This window comes from Lissotriton helveticus, chromosome 6, assembly GCF_964261635.1.
Source record: "Lissotriton helveticus chromosome 6, aLisHel1.1, whole genome shotgun sequence".
NCBI classification, from domain to species: domain Eukaryota; kingdom Metazoa; phylum Chordata; class Amphibia; order Caudata; family Salamandridae; genus Lissotriton; species Lissotriton helveticus.
The window spans coordinates 1,618,972,046-1,618,995,067 of record NC_136067.1 but is presented as its reverse complement, the minus strand read 5'-3'; positions in this window follow the sequence as shown (position 1 = coordinate 1,618,995,067).

The following is a 23,022-nucleotide window of genomic DNA, read 5'->3' as shown; positions in this document are numbered from 1 at the left end:
ATCACTACTATCAACTCTCGCATACCTGGTAAATAGACCCAGGCATCTATGGGTCGATGCGAAACGTAGGTATGGTTGAGAGAAGAATCTATTTGGCACAAGAGTAAGAGACTAAAGTTAAGAAAAAACGGGAGGAAAAGCTCAGAGCGGGCACGTGGTTGTAGTTACAGGGTGCCTTAAAAGTATAGTTCACTCTCGCTTACCCTGTATATAAATTGACGGGTAATCAATGTCTGAAAGATCCAAAGAACCCTGGTTCCGGGTTGGGAATTTAGAGTACGACTGATTTTCTGTCGTGGGCGCTCACTGAGGCGCATTAGTACAAAAAAGAAAGAGACTGTAGGGACAAAAAGGGGAAAGTGCAACAAACCGTAAGCACACGCATGTTATATGGCATTAGGAATGCCAGATTCAGTTAGAATGGAGACAATAGTATGAACCAACTCGTAATACAAAATTAACATACCTAGACACGTGTAAGTGTCTGACTCTACCGGGAGGGGATCCAATAAGAATTAAGGGCTGGATTTTTGTTCCGTTATCTTTACGCAAGTAGTGCACTGAAATGGACAAAAACCAACAATGAACAAAAGGAAAGGGGAGTCAAAGGGCCGCAAGAGTAACGGGCTGCACAACGTAAATGGCAAGTACACGGAGTGCCGTGGTCTCACCTGTAGTTTGGAATCCCTCCTCTGTGTGTTCCCGGTCGCCGTGTTCCAAAGACGGACACGTGACCGGAAACCGGAACGAATCATATAGTCTATGTCAAACCACAACTAGAATGCGCCGTATGAGTTACGAGGAACCATCGTAAGCCACCATTTTAGGTGAGGAAAGAAGTACAAAATACTTAAAACACTATTGGGGCACTAGCGGGTGAAGGCGGATCGCCTCCTTTGTTGAATAAACTGGCTAAGAACAAATGAGAGATGAGTATCAAGTAAGCCAGAATAACTCTGTATATCACCGAACGGTAGTAAACGTGTGTACCCATATTATAGACGGGTCTTGTTCAGGTTAACACATGATAAATTAAGATGTGACAAAATACAGATATGAAAATAAGAACAAAGGGGCAAAAGGTTGGTTACGCATGTCTGTATGGATCTACAGGTTCGCAGGTCATTTAGAATGAGAGAGAGGACTCTCTTACTGGTAGTAGTATTAGGGTAATATATATGTATGTTAGTATCCCCTATACGTGCATGCTGCTATATTGAATTGAAAAACCCCGATTGGTGCACCCATAAGTGTAGCTAAGAAATTCACGCGGTGACTGGTGACACGACATCATATATGTATACATTACGATACGTACTCCTGTCTAGTTAGTGCGACTTCATGTTACCGTAGGTAGACTTAAGGATACAGTTACACCTTTGTGTCCATATGTATAACCATTACGACAACTGGCTTAAGTATTCATACACAATAAAATCACATGGTATAGTGACAATAAGGCAAAATGAACTAGACTTACTGGTTAATGCTACAGTACAGTGGTAAAAAATTACTTACAATGCAAACATCTATACAGTTCCCCTTCTCAAACAAACGCATTCATGTAAGCCAGCAGAGTAAGTAAGATCAGTTACCCAAAGTTCATGTAAACACCGAATAACTGAGCAGTAAGTATTCAGTTCCCCAAGAAGAATTGAAGCTCTGGGTCATAGTTTAGCCCGTGTTCCACGCATTGCAAACGCATGATCCACGTGGCCTCCCTACGTCTCAATGTAAGTTCCCTGTTACCCCCCCTAATGTATGGAGGGATTAAATCAATACCGAAGAAACGTACCTTCACTTCATCCTCAAGTGGTTGACAAGCTGCAACGTGCAGGGGCGCGACGAACCCTTTTCTCTGCAGATTTCAGAATTCTAAGGGGGTAGCCCCTATTAAGAAATCTATTTTCCATGATGGTGTCACTTATAAAATCAGACACAACATCACATGTCTAACCAGATATGTGGTCTATATCATTGAATGCCAATGTGGCAAGTTATATGTGGGCAGTACCATCAGACCCCTTAAAGAGAGATTAGCAGAACACATGAGAGCTATTCAAAAAAGGGATCCCAAATACCCGGTTGCCCTGCACGTTGCAGCTTGTCAACCACTTGAGGATGAAGTGAAGGTACGTTTCTTCGGTATTGATTTAATCCCTCCATACATTAGGGGGGGTAACAGGGAACTTACATTGAGACGTAGGGAGGCCACGTGGATCATGCGTTTGCAATGCGTGGAACACGGGCTAAACTATGACCCAGAGCTTCAATTCTTCTTGGGGAACTGAATACTTACTGCTCAGTTATTCGGTGTTTACATGAACTTTGGGTAACTGATCTTACTTACTCTGCTGGCTTACATGAATGCGTTTGTTTGAGAAGGGGAACTGTATAGATGTTTGCATTGTAAGTAATTTTTTACCTCTGTACTGTAGCATTAACCAGTAAGTCTAGTTCATTTTGCCTTATTGTCACTATACCATGTGATTTTATTGTGTATGAATACTTAAGCCAGTTGTCGTAATGGTTATACATATGGACACAAAGGTGTAACTGTATCCTTAAGTCTACCTACGGTGACATGAAGTCGCACTAACTAGACAGGAGTACGTATCGTAATGTATACATATATGATGTCGTGTCACCAGTCACCGTGTGAATTTCTTAACTACACTTATGGGTGCACCAATCGGGGTTTTTCAATTCAATATAGCAGCATGCACGTATAGGGGATACTAACATACATATATATTACCCTAATACTACTACCAGTAAGAGAGTCCTCTCTCTCATTCTAAATGACCTGCGAACCTGTAGATCCATACAGACATGCGTAACCAACCTTTTGCCCCTTTGTTCTTATTTTCATATCTGTATTTTGTCACATCTTAATTTATCATGTGTTAACCTGAACAAGACCCGTCTATAATATGGGTACACACGTTTACTACCATTCGGTGATATACGGAGTTATTCTGGCTTACTTGATACTCATCTCTCATTTGTTCTTAGCCAGTTTATTCAACAAAGGAGGCGATCCGCCTTCACCCGCTAGTGCCCCAATAGTGTTTTAAGTATTTTGTACTTCTTTCCTCACCTAAAATGGTGGCTTACGATGGTTCCTCGTAACTCATACGGCGCATTCTAGTTGTGGTTTGACATAGACTATATGATTCGTTCCGGTTTCCGGTCACGTGTCCGTCTTTGGAACACGGCGACCGGGAACACACAGAGGAGGGATTCCAAACTACAGGTAAGACCACGGCACTCCGTGTACTTGCCATTTACGTTGTGCAGCCCGTTACTCTTGCGGCCCTTTGACTCCCCTTTCCTTTTGTTCTTTGTTGGTTTTTGTCCATTTCAGTGCACTACTTGCGTAAAGATAACGGAACAAAAATCCAGCCCTTAATTCTTATTGGATCCCCTCCCGGTAGAGTCAGACACTTACACGTGTCTAGGTATGTTAATTTTGTATTACGAGTTGGTTCATACTATTGTCTCCATTCTAACTGAATCTGGCATTTCTAATGCCATATAACATGCGTGTGCTTACGGTTTGTTGCACTTTCCCCTTTTTGTCCCTATAGTCTCTTTCTTTTTTGTACTAATGCGCCTCAGTGAGCGCCCACGACAGAAAATCAGTCGTACTCTAAATTCCCAACCCGGAACCAGGGTTCTTTGGATCTTTCAGACATTGATTACCCGTCAATTTATATACAGGGTAAGCGAGAGTGAACTATACTTTTAAGGCACCCTGTAACTACAACCACGTGCCCGCTCTGAGCTTTTCCTCCCGTTTTTTCTTAACTTTAGTCTCTTACTCTTGTGCCAAATAGATTCTTCTCTCAACCATACCTACGTTTCGCATCGACCCATAGATGCCTGGGTCTATTTACCAGGTATGCGAGAGTTGATAGTAGTGATGTATCCGATGTGCATGAGGCCCCTTTTTTTCATTAAGACCCTTAATTTAACACTGAGCACGATACACCTCTTTTTTATTTTGGAGCAAAATAAACACTTTTGCACCCTGATCCCTCTTCAAATGCGGATCTTCGTGAGCATGACAAAACAGGTGACGCGATTCCCTGTATCAAAAACAAATAAACATACATTATGTTTTTCGTTTTGCATCACGCATGGCTTGCACCATCATCACCATATAGGCATGTAGATGTGCACGGTTTCTTGTTTTTTGTATTCACGAATACGGACGCTAGACACGTAATACCCGTGGATGGAAACTCACTGTCACCACCATGCACACCTGTAACACTGAATTCTGTACAAGATGTGCTTTAAGCAAAATGTACTATACATATGTTGTTTTTATCTTTTGTCAGCCCTGAAGAGTCGTGTTGACTCCACTTTTGAACACGACGAAACACGTGTCGGCTGAATGTGGATCCAATAAACGTCTTTGAAAAATTTGAGAATATAAGATCTGCTGTTGTTTTCTACCTTACTGTTACTACTGTTTTGTGTGTTTTTTACACTGCTTTGTGGTTGCGAGAGCATTGCTCCTATTTTCAATAACGAAGGTCTTTTAGATTTTCTTGGAACGGTTTAGGGTTACTCCGTTCGCTCTTTACGCACCACGCCACAGACACTATTTCCCTACGAAGCGTAACGTTTACTCTAGGTAGAGCGCCTTCTATCTGTAATCACTATAAACCCTTTCAGCTGTCTCTACAAACGAGGTGTGGTCCAGCATGGTGTCGTCACCGAACAGGTCTCCCACCCTATCCACCCCAGTCTCCGTCCAGGGTCGTAATCTACGTTGTGTTAGAGTCCCCTGTGGTGTCGGGAGTCCCAGCAGTGGTATATTGTCCGCATACGGGGAGGTCCCAGTCGAGTATGACAGTGCTTTCTTCCAGCAGGTCAGGGCCACGCGTAGGAGGGGGTGGCAATCTCTAGGGATCCTAGCATTGGGTAAGAGGAGGGAGTGCAGGTCTCCACGCGCTAATTTGTCCGCCGTGTAAGCGATCTCATGCAAGTCCCTGCCCGCCACCCACCGGGTCAGCCATTGGAGTTGGCTGGCATAGTAGTAGCTGCACAGGTCCGGAACTCCCAGGCCGCCCTGTCTGGTGTTCAATTGCAGTTTTTTAAGGCTGATCCGCCTTCTCCCCGAGCCCCATATGAGGTTGACCAGTAATGTATTTAGCGTGGTAAATATCTGACGCGGGAGCATAACCGGCAGGTTCACAAAATAATACAGTATGCGGGGAAGCAGGACCATCTTCGAGACCGCCACTCGCCCTTACCGATAGGGGTAAGGACGTCCAGAAGCCTCCGGTGCCTCGGAGGCCAGTAATGGCCTTACGGATATTACCGTCAATTTGGGCCTCCGGGTCCCGGTAGACCTGTATTCCGAGATATTTAAACGTGGATGGCGCCACTTGGATTTCGTAGGTCCCGAACTGTATGAGGGGGGGCCGCTGGCCATCTCGGAAGAAGAAGCCCACGGACTTCCCTGGATGTATAGCCAGCCCAGATATGACCTCAAACCGTTTGAAGATATTCGCCAGGGACGAGTGGTCTCCTCGCAGGTTCCGGAGGAACACCAAGATGTCGTCGGCGTATATTGAGAGCATATGGTCGGTGCCTTCCACCGGTATGCCGTCCTCCGCAGCTCTATTGCGAAGTGCAATAGCCAGGGGCTCCAGCGTCAGCACAAACAATAATGGCGACAGCCCTGTCGGGTGCCCCTATGGATTTCATAACTGTCCGATGTGTGTCTCCCCGTGCGTGCCCTGGCCGTCGGACCCGTGTATAAGAGGCGGATCCACTTTATAAGGGCTTCCGGGAAACCAAAGCGATGCAGGACTTCGAACATGAAGTTCCACGTCAGGGAATCAAACGCCTGACAGAGGTCCAGGGCTATACAGCCAGCGTGTGGCAGGTCGTGAGGAGTAGTCGTCATGAGGGCGTGGAGCCGCCTCGAGTTCTGGGAGGTACTCCTTTCTGGGAGGAAGCCACATTGATCAGTATGGATCAGGCCAGGGAGGTGGTGTTGGATCCTCATGGCAATGGCTTTACTTAGGATCTTATACTCCGTGGAGAGCATGGAGAGGGGCCTGTAGTTACCTACATCTCGAGTGTCTCTATCGGGTTTCGGGATAGAAATCACCAAGGCCTGCATGGTGGTAGCCGGGAGATGGCCCGCCTCGTACGCAATGGCGTATATTTTCTCCAGGACAGGGGCCAGCACATCAGCATATGTTTGATAGAACTCCCCCGGTAGGCCATCCATGCCCGGGGTTTTGCCCCGATTAAGTGAGTGAATTGCTACCTTTATTTCCTGCTGTGTTATAGGCCCGGCCAGAGCCGCTTGGATTCCAGGGGCCAGCACTGGGAGCGCCAGTTCCCCCAGGAATTCCGTCATTCCGTCCCCGTCCTCAACAGAGGGGGGAGCATAGAGGTTCTCTAGGTGGGTCTTAAACACAGCGTTGATTCCCAGTTGAGTGTGTACCAGGTCACCCGCTGCGTTCCGGATAGACGTTATCGTAGGGCTCTCAGGGGCATCCCGGACCAGCCGGGCAAGCAGAGCACCAGATCTATCCGCCTCTGACTGTTGTCGTTTCAAATAGGCCCCGTAATCCATCACCCTCAGGGTCTCTAGAAGTTCAGCGTGTTCGATATTACATTGCTGCAGGTCAGTTTGTCGGTCAGGGTCCATCCCTACCGCGTTTTCAAGGTCACGCAGGCGCCTCTCCACTTCGCATAGTTTACTAGTTATCTCCTGTCTGGCTCCCACCAATCGGCCTATAGCAGCCCCCCGTATTACAGTTTTCATTGCGTCCCATACCACTAGGTTCGAGGACGCAGAGTCCCAGTTTGTATCGAAGTAACCAGTTAAGGCGTCAGCTATATGTGACCGAAACGGGCCATCCGCAAGTAACGCAGGGTTAAGCCTCCAGGTAGGGATAGGGGAGGGTACTCTACCCCAGTGTAGGTCAAGCGCTAGCGGCCGGTGGTCTGAGAACGTTTTAGCAAGGTAATCTGCTGTGTCGCATCTAGTCGCGACTGAGTTGGAGCACACAAATCTATCTAGTCTGGTATGCAGGTTGTGTACAGGGGAGTAGCATGAGTATTCTTTATGTGTCGGGTGCAGTGTGCGCCAGATGTCAGCCAACCCCCAGCCCCGGAGCCATGTCCCAAAACATTCAGACAGTTTATGTATCCCCGCCGCCTGAAGGGGGGGTGCGATCTGTCAAGGGTCACGTCTAAGATCATGTTCCAGTCACCTCCCAAAATCCAGGGGACGTCTACCCAGTCCGTCAGTGCCCGGCCCACGGCAGCTAGGAATTTATCTTGGTCGAAATTCGGGGCATATATGCTGCCCAACACTACCACCTCCCCGTCCAAGGTGCCCCTCACCAACACATAGCGCCCTTGTTCGTCAGTCCGCCTCTCCAGTTCCACAAATGGAGTGCCGTGCCGCACCCATATCGTGGCCCCTCTGGAGAAGGCAGAGTATGTGGTAGAGAATACAGTGCCCCTCCATTTCTTCCGCAGCAGGAGTGCTTCAGAGTGTGTCATGTGTGACTCCTGTAGGAACACTATATGTGCCTTTTGTCGCAGCAGGAAAGCATGCACCCTGTGTCTCTTCTGCACTGCCCCTAGCCCTCTCACATTCCAGGTGACCAGCCTATACTTGTCTTGTACTTCAGCCATACCCCCGTGTAGGTGTCGCCAGGAGTGTTCCCCTGTGTTCTAGTGAGTGATCCGCCCAAGTTAAACAGGAGACAGTACCCTCCCTAACCCAAACCCCAACTGTGGAGGCGCAGCCTCTGAACTCCGCTGTGCCGAACCATAAACTTTGTAACTTAATTAAACAGGTAACGTTGCATATGCTATTGGGGGGTCGGCCAAGCGTTGGCCGTGTCCATGGAGCCATGCCTGGTCAAGTCGCCGGCTCAACGGCGCCGCCGGGAGAGGTCATTCAGGAATGTTTGGTGTATGTAATCACGTCCAGTGGGAAGGGGGGGGGGAGAGAGGAAGGGGCAGGGGAGGGGGGGGGGGAAGAGAAACAAGGGCGGTCCCGTGCCGGGACAGGCAGCAAACAGCGGCCAAGGGCCGTAGGAGCACAGGGGATGCAGGAGTCGCATCACGCGATCCCAGTCTCTAAGTCTTCTTCCCCGCTCCTGGTTAGGCCACGTAGTGTTCGCCAGCAAAGAAGGGCCACCCATATTTTCCGAGCATACACAGCTCGCCCCTCTCCCGCCCCCGCCCCCCAGTTCACACAGAAAAGGATATCGTGGTGTACTCAGACTTCAGGTCTGGTCCATAGGAGGCATCACTCTTGGGCATTATCCATAAGTTCGTCCGCGGCTCTCGGTGTTACCGTCGGGAACAGGACCATACTGTTGTCCGAGTCCGAGTGGACTGTGCTATCCTCAGTGTCCGTGTTAATTGTCTCTCGGTCGTCTCTGAAGGAGCCCACTGCTGCCACCGCCTCCACCTGTCCCTGCTTTTGTTGATGGGCAGTCGGTTTACGCTGTTTAGGGTGATTGCGTCGGGCGCCACTCCCGTTTTCCCCCTGAGTTTGGTTTTCCCTGGGCCCACCGTCCGTGGAGTCTTGTGTCGGGTCCAGTCGTTCCTCAATGTCCATCACCTCCATCCATTCCTCCACATCTGTGGGGCTTTCAAAAAAGTGGGTCTTCTTGTCATGGATTACCTTCAGGCGCGCAGGGAACAGTAAGGCGTAGCGCAATTTCGCCTTCTGGAGTTTCTGTTTCACCTCGTAGTATGACGAACGCTGTTTTTGCACTTGAGTGGTGTAATCCGGGTACAGTGAAATTCTTTTATTCTCCCACGGTATGATCGATTTTATTCTGGCCTGATTTAGCAGCATGTCTCTATCCCGGTAGTTTAGGACCCGGACAATGAGCGGACGTGGCGTCTGTCCCGGTTTAGGCTGGCCAGTTGGGATCCTATGGGCCCTCTCGACACAAAAGAACGGCGACAGACCTTCAGGGGCGACGTTATCTCAGAACCATTGTTCCATGAATTCCGCCGGACGGGATCCCTCGCTTCTTTCCGGCAGGCCAATAACGCGAATGTTATTGCGTCGATTGCACCCTTCCGCATCCTCTACGCGTTCCATCAGGGTTTTGACTTGACGCTGGATCAGTTGGATAGAGTCCGTGTGTTCCGCTACCGCCGGGGCAATCTCAGCCAGCGATAGGCCTTGATCCTTAACTTTGTCTGCTAGTTTCTCATGGTCCGCCTTAAGCAAGGAGAGGTTAGTGGTGAGGGTGCCCATCTGCGTCTCCATCACAGCTCTGGAGTCCCTGATCTCTTTGAGTATAAGGTCCAACTTATCGCCCTGCTGACTCTCTGAGGGGGTGGAGGTCAGCGGCGCAGAGCCCCCAGGGTCCGCATCCAGAGTAGGGCCCATGATCGGTCCTTCCTTGCCCTCCGCGTTCTTCACGCCTTTGCGCACCATGGTAAGCGCCAGGTGTCCAGTTGGTGGTAGGAGCGCGTCCCAGGGTGAATACCAGCCGTCCGCAGCGCGTCTGCCGTCCCAGTAGCCCTCTCGGCAGCCTCTCCCAGCACTCCCAGCCCAAGGCAGTCGGTGAAGGTCGCCGCGACTCCGCCGGGAAGTGGTGCGCTCCCGGGCCTGCTCAGTTTATAGGGGAGTCGGGGCCTCCCGCGGCGCCGTCCACCCCGAGGTGCTGTGCCTTCCTCCCTATCCGGCGAACGTCAGGGGCCAATGACAGTGACAGGATCCAATGGGTGCCACCCCGCCCGAGCCTCCAGCAATGGACAGGTGACGTGGAGTTGGTGCCCGGTCGGTATTGGTGCAGTTGTGGTGCTTCGGGGGCAATATCAGTCCCGGTTCAGGCCTCTCCGGTGCCCCGGTCTCCAGCCCGCCTCGTGGGGTAGGCCCATACACCCTCAGCTCCACTGCTCCGTAGCTGGGCAGTCAGGGCGTCTCGGCCGGCCCGGCCTCCAGCCCAGGGGGCCCTCCGCCTTCCCCAGTCTGCTGTCTCCGGGACGTGGGGCATCAACGCTTCTCGAGGCCCCGGTCCTCCGCCCAGCGCAGGGCCTCCAGAGGACCCCCTCTCACTCCTCCGGGCCTCTCACCGTCTGTCTTCGCGGGCAGGGGGCAGGCCAGGCAGTGGGGCACCTCATCCAGTGATCGCCACCATCGGCGGGAGCTCTCGGGCCACAGCGTCCGCGTTCCGGAGCCCTAGGTCAGCGCACAGGGCCGTTTCACAGCCTCCGCCTTTCCACCCGGCACCCGGGGTCCCAGGGTGTCGTCCGCTCTCCTCGGCCGTCGCGGAGTAGGGGTCTCTGCTCCGGGGGCCACCTCCGATCTCGGAGCCTCCGACGTGTCGTCACCTTCCGGCCCTCGCTCCCCGGGCACTTCTGCCACTCGAGGCCCCGGTCTGCAGCGTGATATCAGGCCGCACCCTCAGCCACGGCGTAACTCAGGGGTCTCCGCCGCCAGAGTGTCAGGATTTTCAGCAGGGCAGTCGGGGTTGAAGAGCTTCAGGATGCAGCCGTTTTCAGGCAGAAACAGCCCCCCGGTGTGGGTTACAGGATCGTTCTACCCCCGGCGGCACCGGAGCACTAGCAAACTCCGTCCGCCATGTTGGCCTGCTAGCCACGCCCCCCCTCGGTACCTTTTCCCTTCCCACCACCATCCTAATATGGCGGTGGGAATTTTAAGGTCGATGGCGGTGAATCCGCGACCGCCGGGCCGGCGGGCCTCACCGCCGACCCGGCGATCGCGGATTCACCGCCATCGTAATTGGCCCCTAAGTCCGATGAATTATTGAGGGCAAATTTTATTTTATGCATTTGATCATTCTCTTGCAGATATTGAGAACACAGAGCCTGGGAATGCTGCTGCAACATCCACAAGTGGGGATAGTTGGCATCCCAGGAGAAAATCCTATACTCTTCCCATCTGCAATATCTGTGGCTGCTGCACAAGAAGTAGAGGAGAAGCAGGAGGTCTCTTCTAAGGATTGATAGTCCCCAGCCAACATCTAAGCAGCTAGGGATGCTGGTCCCTGCTGTGCAGGACTCCCCTCCAAACAGCCCTCAAACCGTGGTTATCTCAGTTGACTAGCCTAACACGCTCTTCCCATGCAGGTGCATTCCCGGTCTTCGTTCAATCAACTGAGAGAGAGGACAAACATGGTGAAAAGGAGTTCTACCACCTTTATCAATCATATCTCCTCCACCCCAACACAACCTCCCAGATAGAACTCTCTCCATGATAGACAACCTGCTGGCTCAGCCAGACAGCAACACATACTGGGGCTTAGCCAAATTCTGTCTTCGGAGGGAGAAGGGGGGGGGGCGAGGGGGCAAATCTTTCAGACAGCAGTCACCTGTGCAAGGGGATATTCTTTTCCTGGGGATGACTGCATGAGATTGGGGATCACATTAAAGGGTTACCCGAGTTGTTTGACATGCAGCCCCTGCCTTGGATAATATTGTAAAATATTACCAAGACATGGCAAAGCTGCACCATGAATGATGGGAAGAGTGTGTAAGGCAACATGCCTTCACCATGAAGATGGCAGAAGCATTAGCAAACAAGTGTCAATGTCAATATGCAGGGCCAAGGCAGGCACAGACTCAGCTGAGATATCACAACCTATGACACCCACACACCCTTATGTGAATCCCCCTTCAACACCCACTAACCCAACTCAACCACACTACCATAAACACATCCCAATCCAAAACCACCCCACAAAGAGAACCACAAAATGAAGCACACCCAGAAGCACAACCTATGTGGACTAGCAAGAGATTTAGACGAGCTCCAACCTACTCCCTCATAGGGGCATTACAATCATTCCCCAATTCACTGCACTACTCTCATGAAACCTCGCTCATTCAAACACAAGTTAAACGTTTGTCTGCAAGATTCACAAATTCATGTTTGAGAAACCTCTAACCTATGAGCACATTTGAAAATAAACTTTTATAATACCTGGTCTAAACACACATAAAATTAATGTGTGTTTTGCCATGTAAAGTATTTATGCTCGCCTTGTATATGAAGTGATTACATAACCGTATCTTCATGCTTATGTAGTACACATAATTGCCAGACCATTGCATATTAGTACACCCACAACCACTTACTCCACAAATATCAACTCTCTCTTCTCATTCATTTATTTTTAAAAAACATGTTATCAATTCAAAATATTATTTTTAATGTAACTTAAAACTAATTGTGACAGTCCATTATGACAGTCCATGGGAATGGGCAAAATTAAAATACAGGGCGTGTTTTAGAGTTTGGTGCTTGGGTTACTCCTTCACAAATGTGATGCCCCTCCCGTCTATTTACAAGTCAGTTACATCCAATAGCACTTGGAGTAAGGGGCATGGGATATCTTTCATGTTTGTGATACAGTACCTCGTTCACCAAACTCTAAATCAGGCCCATAGTGTCTTCATTTAAAGGGGAGAGCAGAGTTGGAGAGGGTAGGTAAATTATCAAAAAACAACTTTTGAATGTTAGGGACCAAATCTATTGAAAAAATGGTGTAATAGTAGAAACAATATTATAATGAAAGTCTAACCTAACGAATCCAAAAATTTCGTTAACAGTTTTTTAAAAAGGCAAATGCTTAAATGAAAGTCAATAGTCCAAATTATAAATTCACTTCCCAAAATCAAACGGGGAATCAGAACAAAGTCACTGATTTGGAGGTAAACGTTCCTGGCCACCCTCAGGTTCGCTTATATCCTTCTTTCGATAGAGACATGTGGTTGGCTGCGGCAGGACCAGACACCCTTTGAGAAAGGCAATATTCAGAGGGAAAGGGGGAAAGAATTAAAACAGACAAAGTGGGAGACGTGACAACAGCAGGCAGTGTGGGATGTAGGGGAGATCAAATATAATAACTGTAGGCCTGGAGAGAACATTAATTCCTTGATTGGTCACACATTGATTCTCAGAGAGCATTCACTTCTTCTATCAACTCCTACATATACTGACAGTCAACTATCTAACTATATGCTATGGGCCTCATAGCCTTCATGAGAGCAGCTATTGAGACAAATTAAGATTGAAGAGAAATCCAACACTTGAGGGCTTAATGGTTTGTGGTGCGAATGCATGCCTTGACTGCTACTGTTCTGGGTGGGCACTTGAAGGAGGAGGAGTTAGAGCATGGGTTGAATTTGGAGGCCCATTGGTATGGGCGCATCTGAAGGTAAGGTGGAGCTGGGTGGAAACCCAGCCTCATATGTCTGTTCTTGGGGCATCACTGAGATCACATATTCTTAGCGAGGAGGATCCCTATCGCCCACATCTTCCATCTTCATAGTGGGGTCAACAGCCTCCTCCCCGAGACCTGTTTGATTCTGAGTGGGGGCACTTTTCTTGCTGGTGTTTGGTTCCTCCTCCTCGCTTGCAACTGAGGATTTTGTAGTTATTCACCCAACATCGTGCTCTAGTATTGGTTGAGCAACTCTGTATGGTGAAAAGGAATGGAGAATAAAATAAACAAATGATGAGTGCATATACCCACTTCAAAAACCTTTTAAGGAAACTAGAAGTACTTTTCAAGGAAATTACAACAGTAAACAAAAGATAGACATTCTCAAAACTTTGACTACCCATTGCTATGGTAACGTCTAAGCTAATCCTTCCATTTGTCATAGTGTTTATGTTATGCTCATTATTTTTTAACACAGTCAGTCATGATTCCAAAGACATTAATACAACCCTTTTATGCAGGACATCTTTCTTGGAAAGGAGATACATATGGAGGACTAAGTCATGGCAAACAATCCTTCTCAGGCAACAGACCTCCTAGCATTCTGCCCAGCATGGAAACGAGTTAGTGGTAGAATTTCATTTTGAGTTTTGGTTGTATTTGTAAGTATTAAATAAAGATATACAATCAAAAACATTAGACCTCCCAGAAAATGTTTTAAAAGCTTATGGAATTTAGAAAAAAAATGCTTATGAGATAGCCCTTTAAGACTACGCGACGTCAGTCTTACATACCCTAATGTTGTCATAAAAATTATATGAATCAATATTTAAACTGCATTAACTGATGAGATACACACCCACCAGAATAAGGGCATATTTAATGTCCATGTCCATTGTTCCCACCTAATATTACTTTTCAAACACAACTAAAGTGATTAAAAAATAACATGAAGACAAAAAACAACCATTCAATCCATTCGTTTAATAGGGCAACATATGTTACAGGCAACATGGACATTATAAAAAAATGTCACTAGACATGATTGGATATTACTTTTATAACAGACATACACATATGTTAGCAGACACACATTTCACTTAGTGTCTCTCAGGTGCTCAAATGATTCCATCTGAGCATGGAGCATTAGTCAGGCTGCTCTTAGGACCCTCCCAAGCAATGATATTAGTCGGGGTATCTACTGAGAGCACAGGCTGAGAACATCCAGGGCCTCTGTGTGTGCCAAGTGGCAAATGTCCACTTAATACTTAAGGCACTCCTCTCTGCAGGTGCAGACACCCACTGCACTGTAGAGCGTGCCAATCTCCCTCCAAATCTGGGCCTGTGCTACAATCCTCAGCCTGGTCTCTGGACCCCTGTCTAGCACAAAATCTACAGTTCTTCTTTTGCAAAGCTAGGGATCCCTCGTCTATGTCCAGCAGCCATTCTGGTGCTCTGAACTGCCAAAGAAGCAGCAGCAAACGGCCCCAAAAGTGCTAGGATGCCTGGCTGCACCTTGGGGGTACCCAGGAGTGGGCACCTCACAGGGAAAAGCCAGGAAGGGTTCCACAGCGGTATTCGTACAAGTGCCGGAGAGACCCTATGTGGGTTGATTTGGGCGCTATACAAGTACTACAACATTTACATTTACAGGATGGATGAGGATGGTGTTTCGGAGAGAGCATGACCGGGAATGATTAGAAAACAGCTTCCTATATGCAATTTCCAGTTTGTAGTGGAAGGCTGAGATCCCTGCCCCAGAATGAAGGTTTCCATCCCACACCTGGAGGTCACAGCCACACACATGGGGGGCCCAACCCTCATGCGAAGGCATCTATAAACATATGGGAGGAGGTTACATGTTAAAGCAAGTTTATTCATAATGCTGGAAACCTTATTTAAAGGACACAGCATTGATTTAAACATGCTTGTGTAAACTATGTGAATGATTTTACTTTTGTGTAAATATGTAAATGTGATAGAATGAGTGCGAAAGCGGATTGTAACTGTAGCAATAGGTTGAGCAAATCATGTTTGATTGTGATATTATAGTAGTGTAACAGTATTGCCTCAGGGTGGTATATGTGCACTGTGCAATAGTCCGCCATTCATCATTTAAAGGACACTTCCAAACCACATTAATAGAGCAACCATATTAGTAGTTTATGTGAAGAATTAGGTAAGACAATCATGCACCTGCAAACACTGACCTCTGTTTGATGGTCCACCTCAGGAACCTAGATGGGGCCATAGTTAACGGGCAATGTCTGTATGCAAGCCCCGACATACACAAAAGACTACTACTATATTAAACACAACTTCAAGACAGTACAGCAGCACTCTCCACACCTCTTATAGTCATGGCATTTGAAGCATAACTTAAGGATAACTAAAAGGGAATTAAATACAGCTCAAGTATGTATATGTACACTATTGTACATCTGTTAAAGTTGTGTGGTTGGACTTTGGAAAGATGTAAGGAGATGGGGAGAGCATACACATCAACAAACATGATACTTCACAAGGGGCCAGATGTAGGTAATTTTAATTTACCACCTCTTAAATACCGATTCATACCGAATCGGTATTTAAGAGGTGGTAAAATAGAGGGGGGAGATGTAGGTATTTCAGATTCGGTAAATACCGAATCGTTAAGATTCGGTATTTACCGTTTCTGTAAATACCGATTCGGTATTGCCCATTGATTCCTATGGGCCTTGCAGCCCATAGGAATCAATGGGCAATACCGATTCTGTAATTACAGAATCGGTAAATACAGATTTTAGCAAGGGTGCAGGGGGTGTCACTTTGACACCCTCTGGCACCCCAAAAATAGGCATGTGCGCCATGTGGCACACAGACATGCCCTAAGGGCATGTCTGTGTGTCACATGGCACAGGTGTGCATGCACACATGTGCATGCACACCTTGATTCTGTATTTTACCACCCAATTGGATTGGGTGGTAAAATACCGATTCTTAAAGCCCTGTGGCACTCTGACATGTGCCAGCTACATCTGCATTTACAGAATCGGTATTTTACCGAGTCTGTATTTACCGATTCGGTAATTTTACCGAATCGGTAAATACAGATTCGGTAAAATACCGATTCTGTAAATGCATGCCCTACAGCTCAAAATCCAATTACCGGTCAGTAACGGCCGAATTCGGCCGTTACCGACCGGTAATTGGCCACCTACATCTGGCCCAAGATGTGGTTCTATTCTAAATAAACTGCATAATATATCTATGCATGAAGTCACTATTAGGGTAATGTGTGTCTACTGTGTTATAATTAGCAATGTGAGGATGTAGGAGATGCCTTCTCCCAGATGCACATGAAGACCCAATGTGTGGTGTTATAACTTATGAGAGGTTGAAGTCTCGAAAAAAGCAACATAAAGGGAGCAAGACAACTAGTAGAACTCACACCCTATTTGGGTGGAAAAGAAAGCCCTCACACACCGACCTAGTCAGTGTCATGCTTCATCATTGGGCCCCACCAAAGAGGCCGAATGCCTCTTTGGTGTGCTGCAACGCTAGAAGACTGCGGAGCTGGTTGTGTGAAATGGGCGTGTTGTGAGGTTAAATTAAAGATAAAAAGTGTCTAGAGGGTATCTACAAAAAGTTTAATGATTGATCCCTAGGACACGGTTAAAAGGATTATGTGTCTGAATTTAATGCCAAAGGTAATAGATTGGTTAATTCAGAATCAATATTAATCAGTCAACATGTTTCAGCCTTAAGGGTGGTTTCAATTTACCTAGGCATTCATCAGGACGGAAATAAACCCCGGCGGTATGGACTCTCTAATCGTCCACCCTAACCTGGGGGCGTGAAAGTGAAAAATTAGTAAAAAAGGGTGAAAAAGTGCATAAAAAGGGGGAAGAGCGGGATGCTCATTCCAAAAATACTCCTAATTGCGGAGTTTATCTGCACCTGTGGGGCGAAAAACACAAACAAACACAGAAGACATACACACAATTAGTTGTAAATATGGGTCATTGCGTTTCGTCCAAGGTGCTCCGTAGTTGTGGCATCCAAAGTGTACCCAAATAAACACTAGAGTTAACACCTTCCACATAACCCTATAGGGATGATACCTCTAGCTCTGGGAAGTGAAGTGAAAAAAGAGAGTGTATTTTTTATATAAAAAACACAGCACAGAGTAGCTAAATAAGGGGTTAAAACACGATGTAAGTGCTCCAAGGGATCAATGGACCAAAGCTCTGTGACCCCGCTGAAAGGTTTAAAATACAAAACATATCTCACTTTAAAATATGGCGCTAACTGCACCATGGGTCTCGGGAGGGGGGTTGAAGCGTACCTGGCACATCCTGAAAATAGAAAGTAGAGGCTAGAAATGCACAGAATCGGGTTAGACTTAGCTCGATCATGTGGTGGTGGGTCGATCGTCGTGGAGTGGAAACTCACGCCCTCAACGCTCGCAGCCCGCTTGTGCACCTCGCATATCCTCAAACCGGACCCCGACGATAAGGAGCGGGGCCGGTGTGCGAGTTTAAAAGCAAGTCTCCCTTTCTCGGCAGCTCTTCCGGGTGGGCGTGGCTATGCGGGAACGAGTCATGGAGCGCGTCGGCCCTGGAGGGAGGGGCGCAGCGGGTCTCCACAAAGAGGCTTGGATTTAGTGGCCAATAGGGGAGCGCACTCAAGGGCACAAGTAAACAAACCTCTCCCAATGCAGAAAACGAAGCCTGTGCTAGGACAGCCATAAGGGCGACGTTTCATCACCAGGCATATTTTGATTTGCTTAAGTGCAATTGAAGCGATATATAAAATGGGGTGCACAGGGTGTGGAAGTGCAGACCCATTGGAAAGTCACGGGCAAGTGTGACCCCGTTACTACACATGGTACCTATCAACAGAAGGTCTAGTGGCTCTCCGAGGGGTCAATAGGCTCCATAGTTATAGATGTTCAGTTTACAGAGAGGAAACAGATTACAACTACCAAGGATGACTTAGTCACTTTGTAAGAGAGTCAGTATAGGGAGGGGGGGAAGGGGGGAAAGGAGGACTGGGTTACCGTTTTGTAAAAAAGAAGTATATGAGGGGCCACAGCTTGTTATCCCAGAACTGTATTCCATGGAATATCATCATTGAGCCCAATGATGTTGGTACCTAGACGGTATACCCAACGCTGCTCTTTTTCAAACAGCCTGCTAGAGATATTTGTGGTACCAGTGATTGCCTCGATAATTGTCCATTTCATATCATTGGTGGTATGATTGGAATCCAAAAAATGACGGCTCAACTTTGTTGTTGCTTTTTTACACCTAATATTGCTCCGGTGTTCACAAATACGCTGTTTCACTTTGCGTGTAGTCATGCCAACATAGCGTAAGGCACAGGGGCATGTGATGAGATACACCACATTAGTTGAATTGCAGTTAGTATGTGCAATCTGTGTCCAGGTTTTTCCTTGTTCCAATGAGAGTGTTTTTGAAGCCACCGTTAGATGGCACACGCTACAATCTGAACATGGGTAGTGCCCTACAATCGGAGGAAAACCCCATGCCGCCGTGACTGAAGGGATTTTGGGGTTCGTCTTTTCTTTTGGGCGGGTGTGGACCAAAGCATCCTTCAGACTACGACCCTTTTTAAAGGAGAAGAGAGGTTTTTCCCATTTATCTTTCACTGATGTAATGATGCTCCAATGTTTATTTATTGTTTTCTTCATGCGGTTAGACAGGCTGTTGAATGTGGTCACACATGTGAGTGGTACTACTTCTTGGTTGTTGGTTTTCTCTTCCAGCAGAGCTTCTCTCGGCTGGTTTCTTGCTCTTTTGAACCCCTTACTTAGGGTTGAAAGTGGATAACCCCTATCCCTCAGTTTTTCGGTTAGACCAGAGGCTTGTTCCTTGAAGTCTGTTACTGTGCTACAATTTCGTCTCAACCTCAGGTACTGTCCATACGGGAGATTCTCCTTTAGGGGGCGGGGATGAAAGCTGCTGAACTCTAATAGATTATTCCTAGCTGTTGGCTTATGATGAGTTTTTGTGGTTAAACAGGTGTCAGTCACAGAAATTACTACATCAAGAAAGACAATGTCAGTTTTGCTGATAGTGCTAGTGAACCTCAGGTTGTGGTCAAGGGTATTGATCCACACCAGAAATGAGTACAGGTCACCATCACTGCCTGTCCATAAGAGCAGAATGTCGTCGATATAGCGCTTCCATAAAAGCATGGAAGGCCTAAAGTTTGCGGTTAGTGGTAGGATGTATTTAACTTCAAAATCTGCCACATAAAGCCCGGCCACACTAGGGGCAAAAGTACTGCCCATGGAAGTCCCAGAGCATTGAAGGAACTCATCATAAGCCAACAGCTAGGAATAATCTATTAGAGTTCAGCAGCTTCCATCCCCGCCCCCTAAAGGAGAATCTCCTGTATGGACAGTACCTGAGGTTGAGACGAAATTGTAGCACAGTAACAGACTTCAAGGAACAAGCCTCTGGTCTAACCGAAAAACTGAGGGATAGGGGTTATCCACTTTCAACCCTAAGTAAGGGGTTCAAAACAGCAAGAAACCAGCCGAGAGAAGCTCTGCTGGAAGAGAAAACCAACAACCAAGAAGTAGACTCGCATGTGTGACCACATTCAACAGCCTGTCTAACCGTATGAAGAAAACAATAAATAAACATTGGAGCATCATTACATCAGTGAAAGATGATTGGGAAAAACCTCTCTTCTCCTTTAAAAAGGGTCGTAGTCTGAAGGATGCTTTGGTCCACACCCGCCCAAAAGAAAAGACGAACCCCAAAATCCCTTCAGTCACGGCGGCATGGGGTTTTCCTCCGATTGTAGGGCACTACCCATGTTCAGATTGTAGCGTGTGCCATCTAACGGAGGCTTCAAAAACACTCTCGTTGGAACAAGGAAAGACCTGGACACAGATTGCACATACTAACTGCAATTCAACTAATGTGGTGTATCTCATCACATGCCCCTGTGCCTTACGCTATGTTGGCATGACTACACGCAAAGTGAAACAGCGTATTTGTGAACACCGGAGCAATATTAGGTGTAAAAAAGCAACAACAAAGTTGAGCCGTCATTTTTTGGATTCCAATCATACCACCAATGATATGAAATGGACAATTATCGAGGCAATCACTGGTACCACAAATATTTCTAGCAGGCTGTTTGAAAAAGAGCAGCGTTGGGTATACCGTCTAGGTACCAACATCATTGGGCTCAATGATGATATTCCATGGAATACAGTTCTGGGCTAACAAGCTGTGGCCCCTCATATACTTCTTTTTTACAAAACGGTAACCCAGTCCTCCTTTCCTCCCCTCCCCCCCCCTCCCTATACTGACTCTCTTACAAAGTGACTAAGTCATCCTTGGTAGTTGTAATCTGTTTCCTCTCTGTAAACTGAACATCTATAACTATGGAGCCTATTGACCCCTCGGAGAGCCAATAGACCTTCTGTTGATAGGTACCATGTGTAGTAACGGGGTCACACTTGCCCGTGACTTTCCAATGGGTCTGCACTTCCCCACCCTGTGCACCCCATTTTATATATCGCTTCAATTGCACTTAAGCAAATCAAAATATGCCTGGTGATGAAACGTCGCCCTTATGGCTGTCCTAGCACAGGCTTCGTTTTCTGCATTGGGAGAGGTTTGTTTACTTGTGCCCTTGAGTGCGCTCCCCTATTGGCCACTAAATACAAGCCTCTTTGTGGAGACGCGCCGCGCCCCTCCCTCCAGGGCCGACGCGCTCCATGACTCGTTCCCGCGTAGCCACGCCCACCCGGAAGAGCTGCCGAGAAAGGGAGACTTGCTTTTAAACTCGCACACCGGCCCCGCTCCTTATCGTCGGGGTCCGGTTTGAGGATATGCGAGGTGCACAAGCGGGCTGCGAGCGTTGAGGGCGTGAGTTTCCACTCCACGACGATCGACCCACCACCACATGATCGAGCTAAGTCTAACCCGATTCTGTGCATTTCTAGCCTCTACTTTCTATTTTCTGGATGTGCCAGGTAAGCTTCAACCCCCCTCCCGAGACCCATGGTGCAGTTAGCGCCATATTTTAAAGTGAGATATGTTTTGTATTTTAAACCTTTCAGCTGGGTCACAGACCTTTGGTCCATTGATCCCTTGGAGCACTTACATCGTGTTTTAACCCCTTATTTAGCTACTCTGTGCTGTGTTTTTTATATAAAAAATACACTCTCTTTTTTCACTTCACTTCCCAGAGCTAGAGGTATCATCCCTATAGGGTTATGTGGATGGTGTTAACTCTAGTGTTTATTTGGGTACACTTTGGATGCCACAACTACGGAGCACCTTGGACGAAACGCAATGACCCATATTTACAACTAATTGTTTGTATGTCTTCTGTGTTTGTTTGTGTTTTTCGCCCCACAGGTGCAGATAAACTCCGCAATTAGGAGTATTTTTGGAATGAACATCCCGCTCTTCCCCCTTTTTATGCACTTTTTCACTCTTTTTTACAAATTTTTCACTTTCACGCCCCCAGGTTAGGGTGGACGATTAGAGAGTCCATACCGCTGGGGTTTATTTCCGTCCTGACGAATGCCTAGGTAAATTGAAACCACCCTTAAGGCTGAAACATGTTGACTGATTAATATTGATTCTGAATTAACCAATCCATTACCTTTGGCACTAAATTCAGACACATAAACCTTTTAACCGTGTCCTAGGGATCAATCATTAAACTTTTTGTAGATACCCTCTAGACACTTTTTATCTTTAATTTAACCTCACAACACGCCCATTTCACACAACCAGCTCCGCCGTCTTCTGGCGTTGCAGCACACCAAAGAGGCATTCGGCCTCTTTGGTGGGGCCCAATGATGAAGCATGACACTGACTAGGTCGGTGTGTGAGGGCTTTCTTTTCCACCCAAATAGGGTGTGAGTTCTACTAGTTGTCTTGCTCCCTTTATGTGGCTTTTTTCGAGACTTCAACCTCTCTTTTCTTGTTTACTTACATTGAATCGGGGATCAAGAGAGTGTTCCTGAATCTCCCTGTCTCTCCCATTGTTACTTTGTTTGTTATAACTTATGTGCCTTACGCTATGTTGGCATGACTACACGCAAAGTGAAACAGCGTATTTGTGAACACCGGAGCAATATTAGGTGTAAAAAAGCAACAACAAAGTTGAGCCGTCATTTTTTGGATTCCAATCATACCACCAATGATATGAAATGGACAATTATCGAGGCAATCACTGGTACCACAAATATTTCTAGCAGGCTGTTTGAAAAAGAGCAGCGTTGGGTATACCGTCTAGGTACCAACATCATTGGGCTCAATGATGATATTCCATGGAATACAGTTCTGGGCTAACAAGCTGTGGCCCCTCATATACTTCTTTTTTACAAAACGGTAACCCAGTCCTCCTTTCCTCCCCTCCCCCCCCCTCCCTATACTGACTCTCTTACAAAGTGACTAAGTCATCCTTGGTAGTTGTAATCTGTTTCCTCTCTGTAAACTGAACATCTATAACTATGGAGCCTATTGACCCCTCGGAGAGCCAATAGACCTTCTGTTGATAGGTACCATGTGTAGTAACGGGGTCACACTTGCCCGTGACTTTCCAATGGGTCTGCACTTCCCCACCCTGTGCACCCCATTTTATATATCGCTTCAATTGCACTTAAGCAAATCAAAATATGCCTGGTGATGAAACGTCGCCCTTATGGCTGTCCTAGCACAGGCTTCGTTTTCTGCATTGGGAGAGGTTTGTTTACTTGTGCCCTTGAGTGCGCTCCCCTATTGGCCACTAAATACAAGCCTCTTTGTGGAGACGCGCCGCGCCCCTCCCT